Below are 10,762 nucleotides of genomic sequence, written 5' to 3'. Positions count from 1 at the left end.
TTGGGAGGCAGAGTCAGGCTGATACCTGTGAGTTCCAGGAGAGCTAGGACTACACAAAGAAACCCCATCTCATTAAACAAAAACAAAACAAAAAAAGTCCTGACTAATCAACCTCAGGACCCAAATTAAAAAACAAAAAACTTAAAAGAACCAGGCTTGGTGATACACACTTGGAACAGTTATCCTGGGGAAGTGGAAACAAGGTGGTCCCACGGGCATCGTGGTCAACCAGCTTAGCTTACTTGATGAGTTCCAGGCCAGTGAGAGACCCTGTCTCAAAAAACGAAATGAATGGTGTCTGGGAGATGACAGCCAATGCTGTAACCTACACACACACACACACACACACACACACACACACACAAGGAATAGGCACCTGCATGTACACACAAAATAAAAATGAAACACTATGTGCCCACCATTTACCTTCACCAACCTCATTCTCACAGAGATCAGATCTCTGCCTCCCGAGTGCTGGAATTAAAGTGTGTGCCCCCACCTTCACCCAGCAAGCGTCTCTGAGGACTGTTGAAGTTGTCTTTAAATTTCTTTCTCCTCTGCGCTGCCTGCCCACTGGCTCCATTTCTGCTACCCACTCCCACACCCTAGGAAATGACCACTCCTGGGGAGTGAAGAGACCTACTCATCAGAATCATGACTGAAGTCATACAGGATGATTCAGAGATCTTTCTGATGGACCATGTGCACGGTGGTTAGTTTTTGACTGAAGAGACACCTAGCTCGATCAGAGGCCATCCTCTCCCCTCTACCCATCAGTCGTATGCTGAGTAACTGAGGACAGTACCCAAGGGGTCTCTAATGCGGCATTTCCACCCGACTTTTAGTTTGTAAGTATCTTTTATACGAGTAGCACAGCCTTCTGGCCTTCCCTCCCCATTCCCTGCAAATGCTTACGTGAAATAGCTGTTACTGTGGGGCAGCATAGGGCGTGCTGGACAAAGGTGAGGAGGAACCTAGATACTGCCTGAAGTGTGGCACCAGCAGAGAGTGGCCATGAACCTTGCTCGCCTCTGGATTAACAAGGCCTCTGTAGTCCCTTTAAACCTAATCTGGTTTTCCTACACCAAAGAATGTGTACACAACTATAGCTGTGATGTACGAAGTGAGGCGGAGCTGTTTGAAGGATGTGAAGTCAGCAGTAGATCAGTGCTCCGCCATCCTTCCTGCCCTGAAATACCCAACAAGTAGAGCAAGCAAACAAACAAGCAAATAAACAAGCAAAAACAACCATTCAGTTTAGATTACTTTTCTTAGCTTGATAGTTAAGAAGGTGAGTTTAAGAGAAATCTGGCAGCTAGGAATGTAGCTCAGTTGGTACAATACTTGTCTAGCATGCATGCAGCCGTGGGTTCGACCCCTGCAATGTACCTCACTGCGGTGATGTGTGTCTGTTTTCCCAGAACTCAGGAAGGGGGGCCAGGAGAATCAGAAGTTCAAAGTCATCTTCTGTGATAGAGTAAGATTGAGGCCAGATTAGGCTACATGAGACCTTGTTTTAGGGAGAGTCAGATTAAAGATAGCCAAGGAACTGATAATTTTATGCATCCTCATAAAATTTTAGAGTCCAAAAAGATTTTTTTTTTTTTGAGACAGGGTATAGCTCTGGCTGTCCTGGAACTAGCCCTGTAGACCAGGCTGGCCTCGAATTCATAGAGATCCACCTGCCTCTGCCTCCCTAGTGCTGGGACTAAAGATATAAAGCATTACAACCTGACTGAATCCTACTTTGTAAAGACAAGTAAAAGTAAAATGATTTGACAAGAATTAATAATGCAAATTAGACCTTTCCAATATGGATGGGGCTAGTATTTATTGTTATTATTATTACTAATTATTATTATTATGGCTACTGGAATGGCAGCTCTGTACTCCCTGGTGCAGACTACGTTGGTCATTTCTACCATCATATGTACTGTGGGCGTTGAAACACAGTAAGCGATTCATAAGCAAACAGAAAACTCTCTGAGTCTAAAGTAATTACAGAAAAATGAACAATGCCATTGCAAAATCTAGGAGACCCGGCTTCAGAAGTTCCATGATCCAGGAATTAAAATGTCAACAGAATGTGACTTCTCTGCCCTGGGTCTGTTCTGCTTGGTTTATTCTCAGACAGGGTCTTCTCTGAGATTTGAGAGATGGTCATAGAAGTTCTAGGCTGTCTCCTTTAGGAGTCAGGTCCAAAAGGAAAGACTTATGTCTTTCCCAGAAACAAACTCCTGGAGCCCTGCTGCCTCTAACTGAAACTGTATCATAAGCATCAATAGAAGTATGATACATTGATAGGCTTTGATGTGGCTCATGTGTAGAGAAAATTGGTATGTAGACAATCTAGAAAAAAAGTTAATAACTGTGTATTTCTTTTTTGTTTTCTTTTTTTTCGAGTCAGGGTTTCTCTGTGTAGTCTGTAGACCAGGTTGGCCTCGAACTCTCAGAGATCGGCCTGCCTCTGCCACCCAAGTGCTGGGATTAAAGGCGTATGCCACCACTGCACGTGTGTGTGTGTGTGTGTGTGTGTGTGTACTCGTGCACACATGCCAGGCCAGCCTCGGATGTGATTCCTTCAGACACCATCTACCTTGTTTTAGGAAGCCGATCCTTTCCCCTTCACTTGGAGCTCAGGGGTTTGGCTGGGATGGCCAGTCGGTAAACTGCAGGAGCCTCCTTTCTCTGCCTCTCCAACCCTGGGATTACAAGTGTGTGCCAGCATGCCCAGCTTTTCTTTCACTCCAGTTCTGGGGATTGATCTCGCGTCCTGATGCCTGCGCGTCAAGCACTTTACCAACCACACTATCTCCTCTGCGCCTTCTTTCGAACTTTTTGGGTCATCCTGAGAACCCACCCACTCAAGTATCTCCCGCCAACAGGATAAGAGGGAACATTGTTGAATCTGTAGAAACGAGGAAACCACTAATGAGGTTAAGGGGTGTGGACAAGTCACACAGCTTATACCTAGGAGAGAGGAGCCACAATTCCAGCCCAGGCAGCCCTGCTCTTGAATACCTGGTTTTCTGCTGCCTGAGATGATGGTGCAGTCCTTCCAGAATTACTACTTACAGAGAGCTTGCTGGCAGGACCCGAGCCAAGCAGCAGTCCAGCTCAGAGTAGGGTAATAATTGGCTTCTCCATCCCATCTTGGGCTTTCTTTTTGAAGAGTGTTTTGGACCCTGGTACCTCTGTTCTCATGCACGATGTATTTGCTAATTCCTGGAACCGAGAAGACTTGCCAATCAGCTTCTTGGAGACGGATGACTTCTTAAATGTCAAATGAAACATTGAGTTGTTAAACTGTGCTGTTTTAAAATGTCAGGAAAAACCATTATTTTTGCAGGCAGAGCTTTAGTGTGGTCTGATTTTGAGTCTGTGAAATAACTCTCGTCTTCAAGGAAAAAAACTTTTTTTCACTACTTTGAAAAAAAAAAGTGCTGTTATTTTGTCCATGGAAGACTTCAGGAGACACCGGTGGCCTCTAAGCCCTGCTTACGATGGAGAAGTTTTAATTTTTCCTGGTCTCTCCCAAGGTCTTTCTTCATGCAGTCTAGGCTTCCAAGAAACACCAAGGAGGGCCTCCACCCTTCTCCTTCGAGCTTCTTTGTCCTTCTCCCTCCAGTAGCCCAGCTGGGTCATGTGTCCTCTGGAATTGATTTCCACTTGAAGTATTTTAAGCTCCTTCCCTGCAGAGCATGGTGGGGTTTTGTGGAACAGAGGCAATACCACAAGAGAGTGTGGCAACCGTGACTGAGAAAGAAGCAGCCCTCGGGGCCTCTACCAAAAACTTCCCAGTGCAGAGAGAGCCAGTGGAGAACTGCTGTTTTCATCTCCGCCTTGTCGGGTGATTAGGGGCTGAATTCAATCTCTACAGAGTCACCCAAAGTCAGGGTGAACTGTGTGGAAGTGAAAAGAACAGAGTTGACTGGTTCCCTTGGAGATGGAGGGATGGGAGAGGAAGACCTCCTACTTCTGTGCATATGGGGGAGTTTCTATCACTTCAAAGCAACTTTCTGGACCGTCAACTTTTTCTTTTACTGGCTTCCTCTTTCTTCATGACCCAGCTTGATCGACTCAAAATGGTTAGGTTGATTCTCAAGCCGTCTTTGTGTCTGAAATTACACCGTAAGGCTCTACCCACGAAATTTACATGGGACAAAATTAATTGCTACACTGTCTTGGCAGCGTAGCAGCCTGCCATCTTGTGTCTTAGGCAGATTTAATTTGCATGTTTTAGACTCTCACATTCGTGTGGCGCTCAGAATAGGGCAAACACAGCCTAGGAACAAAAGCGGCAGGCAGCATGTGAAAGAGTGCCCCTTCTTTCAAACCTGAAACTATCTAGGTGAGCACACGGAGCATATTAGAATCTTTCTGGTCCTTCCCTCCCCCATCCTTGTTAAATGGAGAGATAATTCAGAATGCCTACTCCCTCCTTGTAGAATTGAATTTGTTTGTATGAAATAAGATCTTAAAATACTGGTGATAACTTTCTGGATTTTGTGCTCTTGGAAATTTAGAGACAATCCTACCCTTAAGTAACAGTTTCATTTCCTTTTTATTTTTTTAAGACTTTGTGTGTGTGTGTGTGTGTGTGTGTGTGTGTATGGGTGTGTTTGTGCCATGTATATATGGGTACCCTTGGAGGCCAGAGGAGGGTGGTAAATCCCCTGGCAGTGGGTACTAGGGATCAAATTTGGGTCTTTTGGAAAAGCAGTAAGTACTTTTAGCTGCTAAGTCATCCCTCCAGCTGCCCAGGGAACAGTTGAAACAAGTAAATCACAGAGAAATTTGAATCTCACCTCCTGTCCATTCCTTGCAGGATAGCAGCATTGACTTGGCACTTAGAGGGCTCATCTGGGAGTCGGTATTTAGCATGATGGCTCAAAGAGCATCATTGGACTGTCGCAAAGCATGAGTCAGCTTGGGAGAAACTTTATGGTTTTAGAGGACCTTCTCAGGGAGGGTAAGGTAACAGAAGCTCTTATTCACCCCTGGAGGACCAGCTCGGAAAGTCAGGGAGGGAAAGGTTTGTTTTGGATCCCTGCACAAGACTGGGAAGCAGTGAAGGAACGCAGGCTGGGATAGGAGTTAAAAACTGACTCTTGACAAGTATTCGGTCCAGGGCCAGGTACAAACCCTGTCTGGTCTCCTTCATCTACAAAGTAAGGAAATAGAACTTCTCTTAGCTCTGAGAGCTCTAGGTAGGTTCTTTCCAATGGTGCATAGCCAGGCCAGAAACTTCTGTCATCTTCAAAACAAGTCCCAAATGACCGTAGCCCTTTCCTTCTGTGTAGTTCCCAACTCTCCTAGGTCTGGATTGGGTCAGTGGTAGGATGTATACATCAGGTCCTGAGTTCAACTCTGAGCACTGGAGGAAAACCCTGTCTTCCTTTCTGCTTATAAAAATTGCAAAACCAGGGGATTGCGAGTCTTTGATCATATAGTATTTCCAGTAGCACATTTTCTATTATTGTTTAATAATTTCCTATATAACTCGTACGCTAGGCTACTGTGCAAATGTAAGGCTCCTTACTCACATGTACAGTTGCTGGTTAGTAATTACGTTTTTCATTAAGAGCAGCAATTCATAGATACAGACGATGGTGTGTGCATACGATTATAGACACGTACAGTCACTCTTGTATCAGTATCTATTTCAGCCATTAAGAGAACAGAGCATATTTTTAATGTTCATTTTTCATTTTTATGTCAGAGCCCTGATTGTAACTCCCCCCCCCACACCCTGTCTTTTCTACATCCCCTTCGTTGTGAGGCTCTTGTGCAGAATTTTACCACTGAATGTACTCTTCAAGGTCATCAGTGATCTTTATTTTACAGTTGAAAAAAAAAGCTGAGGCCAGAGAGTTTAAGGTGTCAATGCCGGTCACAGTCAGTGTCAAGTGATAACTGAGGGATCTCCATTCCCAATCCATCAGTCACTTTCTTGCTACTGCATGGTAAATAATCGTTATAGACATAGAACATGAAACATGTATGTCTATGTAAATATAACTATAGCAATATTTATGCTCTGCTTACATTCTATTATAGAAAGAGAGACTTAGGTATAAATTTCCCTCTTGGATGTCTTGGAGAAATGTATCTTTATGGATATTATTTGTGGGTCAGAGTAAACATAACAAGATGGGTAGAAGATATGGGTCCTGTCTCTTTACAAGCCTTCTGCATGCTGTGCCAAGTGGATAGAGTTCAGGTACTGGTTAATAATTTATAGTATGCATTCATCTGCATTCCTCTTCGACTAAAATATTAATTCCCCATTGATCATCACTATTTGCTTTTTGCCCAGGCAGTATACAAAGTGCAGTGAGTCTGATAAAAGGCCTATTTCCTAGACTCATGATGGCCCCATGCTTTGCCAGTAATTTACTGACTTTATTTACTTGTGGTAATGAGCCCAGCACATGGAGTGTGCCAGCTGTGGGAATTGTCCCGAGAGCCTTTATTTTTAGGGCAGGGCCATGCAAAAGGAACAGCTGTTTTCTATTGCATTTCCAGCAAGTGCCTACATTTTTATTCTGTTTTTCATGAAATGATAAGGAGAATATATAGGATTTAAAAAAAAACTCAGCCAGATTCTTATCAATAAAGTAGGCTTATTTAAAAATGTCTTGAGAAAGAGTGTGTGCGTGTGCATGTGTGAGTGTATATGTACATGTCATAAAAATAACAGGTTCTGAAAAGATGGACCATAAAAGAGTTGGTTTAATGACTTAGAAAATTTATGGTTAGTATAAATTTTATATATATGGATGTATTTTGTATGCATATATACATGATTTATAAAACAAATTATCAATAACAGGGCAGTGGTGGTGCATGTCTTTAATCCCAGCACTCAGGAGACAGACGTAGGTAGATCTCTGTAAGTGGAGTTTCTCTGTATCCCAGTAGTTACTCCCAAAGAACCACAAGAGACTTCATATAAATTATAATGCTCAGCCAATAGCTCAGGCTTGTTACTAACTAGCTCTTACAACTTAAATTAACCTGTTTCTATTCATCTATGTGCTGCCACATGGCTTGTGGCTTTACCTGTCCTCCAGCATGTCTTGCTCCCTTTGTGTCTCCTGGCAACTTCTCTGACCCCACCCTTCTTCTTCCTATCATTCTCAGTTTGGCTTTCTCACCTGACTTTATCTGTTCAGCTATTGGCAAGCTTGTTTATTGAAACAATCATAGCCAACGTGTATTCACACAGTTTAAAGGAACATTCCACAAATCTCTGTGAGTTTGAGGCCAGCCTGGTCTACAGAGAACTAGTTCTGAGATAGCCAGGGCTATACAAAGAAGTCCTATCTCCAAAAAGCAAAACAAAATAAAACAAAGATTTCATCAATAATACTGAGATGGTAGCCCGGCAGTGGTGGTGTATGCCTTTAATCCCAGCACTCGAGAGGGAGAGACAGGCGGCTCTGTGTGAGTTCAAGGCCAGATTGGTCTACAAAGTAAGTTCCAGGACAGCCAGGGCTACACAGAGATACCCTATCTTTTTTTTCTTTAAAGTTTATTTAAAACAACAGTCTTCAAGCTCACTGTGGTGGCTGACCACTAAAGGCTCCTCTAAATTGGAACTCGGTGGCTGAGCCAACTCTGGCTCAGCTTTCTTGTCAGCACCAGGGGGCACAGCACTCCTGTAGGTGTCTCTGTCTGCCTCCCCTCTTGTGAATCTTGCTGGGCGCTCACCCTCTGGCCCTTTGGGCCGAGGCCTGCCAGTTTCAGGACGGCTACGGTGCAGGGTGGCAGGCACGATCTCTGGAGGTAGGTGGAGATAATCACGGAGATACTGGATGCCCTCATTCGTAAGGTACCATGGAAGTGTCTCCAGGCAAACTTCTCCTTCACATAGCCTCGAGACTTCAAAGACTGCATGGCCTTCATTACATGAAGGTTGGGCTCGTTCTTGTCTGCCAACTCAGGGTGTTTGGACATATGGACAACCATCACTCCTTCCTTAAAAAGGAGTTCATAGATGGCAATCTGGTTCTTCTTGGGCATCAACATCGCGGCAGCTGCAGGGTCCGGGATGGAGGCTGGAAAGGAGAAACCCTGTTTTAAATGAGATAAAAGAAATATATCACGTGAACACCAGTGCTCTACATACTAAGAGAAAGCCTTTCCATATTTAAATTTGAATTTATAAAGGTTATTGGCGAGTACAGCTTTGCTTACTGTGAAACGCGATATTAAATTCTTACTCTTCCGAGAGTGCCTCATTTCCCAAACAGTGGGCATTTCCACTGAATTGTGAAGCCATGAGAAAGTCCTGACTAAGGGGAACCGGCCTCTTTTTGCTTCCGCCTTCGGTTGCCTCTCTTTCCTGTTTGTGCTGTGTTTCATCTTGGGGACTGATCACTTTGTCGGTCACACTGGTGACCTCCATGAGCTGGCTCTTATTGTTCTGTCTTTTCTGTCATTTCTGACTTCCTTTTTTTTTTCTCTCTCTAAAAATAATAATAATAATAAAAAAAAACCTTCTTAGAACAATTTTGAATTGGGCCGGGAAGTGGTGGCACACACCTTTAATCCCAGCACTCAGGAGGCAGAGGCAGATGAATCTCTTTGAGTTCAAGGCCAGCCTGGTCTACAGAGTGATTTCTAGGACAGGATCCAAAGCTACAGAGAAACTCTGTCTTGAAAATCAAAACAAAATCAAAACAAAACAATAAAAGAAGAGAGAGAGAGAGAGGTCTTTTTGGATCATCGCCTATGCGACCCCCGCGTGTTGGGGTAGGGTGAGACAAGACTTAACATTTCTGTTCCAATCTTTTCTGTTTTGTTCTTTCGAGACTGGGTTTCTCTGTGTAACAGCCCTGGCTGTCCTGGAACTCAGAACTCGCTCTGTAGACCAGGCTGGCTTTGAACTCACAGAAATCTGCTTGCCTCTGCCTCCTGAGTCCTGGGATTAAAGGCTTGCACACCTGCACTGCCTGGCTTTGTGTTCCAGCCTTGAATGTCACGACTGTGCTACTTGGCAAGTCACCATTTTAATGTATCAGTTCTTCATGTATATATTCATCAGTCAAGACCAAGTGAGAAACCCCTTTAAGTGTGTACCAGAGAAGCAATTCAATGCAGGAATTATTTATATGACGATGGTGATGTTGGGAGGCGGAGGCTCCTTAACAGAGAAATAAGAGGAACATTAGACCCCGAACCCAAAGAGGCCCTGCTTTTTCCTCTCTCTCCATCCTCAAGCCCACTGGTCCATCTCAAAGGATGATTATGGACACTGGAGGTGAAGAAAGGACAAACTTTTGAGATCAGCAGCCCCTTGAAGGAGGTGAAGGAGACTGGCATGTGATGGAGAGTGGCGTGGGATAGACAGTAGGGTCGTGAAGGCAGGCACACACAGTAAAGGGTGAGGAGAGGAATGGATTACAAAGCCACAAGGCTCAGGATACACACGTCATCTTGTACAGCGAGTCCTCTTAATCCATTATTGGTAAAAACCCAAGGCCAGACTCAGAGAGCAAGGGCAGCAACCCCAGGGATAGGCTCATTCGTGAAAGAGTTCAGGTCTTGCAGTGTCTGCTTAAGCTTGCCTCCCTTTGGGACTTTCTGGTTTCCTTCCTCTTCGGCTCTCCTCTCCCCTTTCATCCCCCCAGTTTCCCTGCTTAAACTTCCCTGCTGTCGTTAGTCAGAATGCTGTGGGTTTACTGGGGAAAGCCTCAACTCTTCTTCAGCTCTGGAGGCTTAAAATCATTAAGTCAGGGATTATTTCTACACAAGAGTCTCTTCAGCCTCAAGTTTCCACAGAGGAAGTGATCCCTGAGCACAGTACTGGGCACTCAGAGTACTGCTAAGCTTTGTCACGTGTGGTCAAGGGTTTGAATTATTGGCTCAGAGACTTTGTAGTTATAGATTTCCTGAGGTTAATGATCGTGCCCTGTGGTGCTCAGAACACAGTGTTCCTAAGCGTTAGGTGCTAAGGGTTATGACTGTGAGCTAGAAGTCCACGGGTTGAGAAAGATAAAGCTTCACTTCCTGTAGACATGGGGTAAGTTATAGAAGGTCCCTCGGTCTTATTTGTGTGTTTTGAAAGGAACTTACTTCTGTGGCTTGTTCATTTGCATCACAGGCCACGGGAGGACAGAAACAGCGTTTTATGTTTCTCTGTAAGCATCTAATGTGTCATCTCGCCCAGAGACAATGTGTTCAGCACATGTTTAGTGGAGAGAACTCTTTCTGAGAAACTGGGAACAAGGAATATACAATGTGACTAAGTTTAAAAAATTGTTTGGGGAAGGGAGCCAGGTGGTGGTGGTGCTCGGGAGGCAGAGACTAGGGGATCTAGTTCGAGGCCAGCCTGGACTACAGTGTGAGTTCCGGGACAGGCTCCAAAGCTACAGAGAAACCATGTCTCAACTGCCCCCCCCCCAAAAAAAAATGTTGTTTGGGGGTAGGTGAGTGGTTGAGAGCCCTTGCTGCTCTTCCAGAGGACCTGCGCTGGGTTCCTAGGCTCCCGATCAGAAAGCTCACAACTGCTTTAACTCCTGCTTCGTAGGATCTGATGCCCTCTTTTGGCCTTTGTGGGGCCTGCACACATGGCATACACAACACACCTAAATTAAGAAAAAAAATGGTTTTGGTTGTTTTGATTTTTTTTTTTCCTTTTTCTTTTTTTCTTTCTTTCTAAGGCAAGGTCTTGAGGCTCAGGTTGACTCCCTATGTTCCAGAGATGACACTGAATTCCTGATGTTCCTACTGCCATCTTCCATGTGCTGAGATT

At 44.4% G+C, this 10,762-nt stretch overlaps 1 pseudogene; it reads right to left on the bottom strand.

The window, feature by feature from the left end:
• Positions 1 to 7,562: 7,562 nt before the first annotated feature.
• On the bottom strand, positions 7,563 to 8,034 carry LOC130862350 (40S ribosomal protein S10-like; annotated as a pseudogene).
• Between the last annotated feature and the right edge of the window lie 2,728 nt (positions 8,035 to 10,762).

Source organism: Chionomys nivalis, chromosome 19, assembly GCF_950005125.1.
Source record: "Chionomys nivalis chromosome 19, mChiNiv1.1, whole genome shotgun sequence".
In the NCBI taxonomy this organism is placed as follows: domain Eukaryota; kingdom Metazoa; phylum Chordata; class Mammalia; order Rodentia; family Cricetidae; genus Chionomys; species Chionomys nivalis.
Note: the sequence above shows the minus strand (reverse complement) of the source record. Positions and strands in the feature narration are given on the sequence as shown.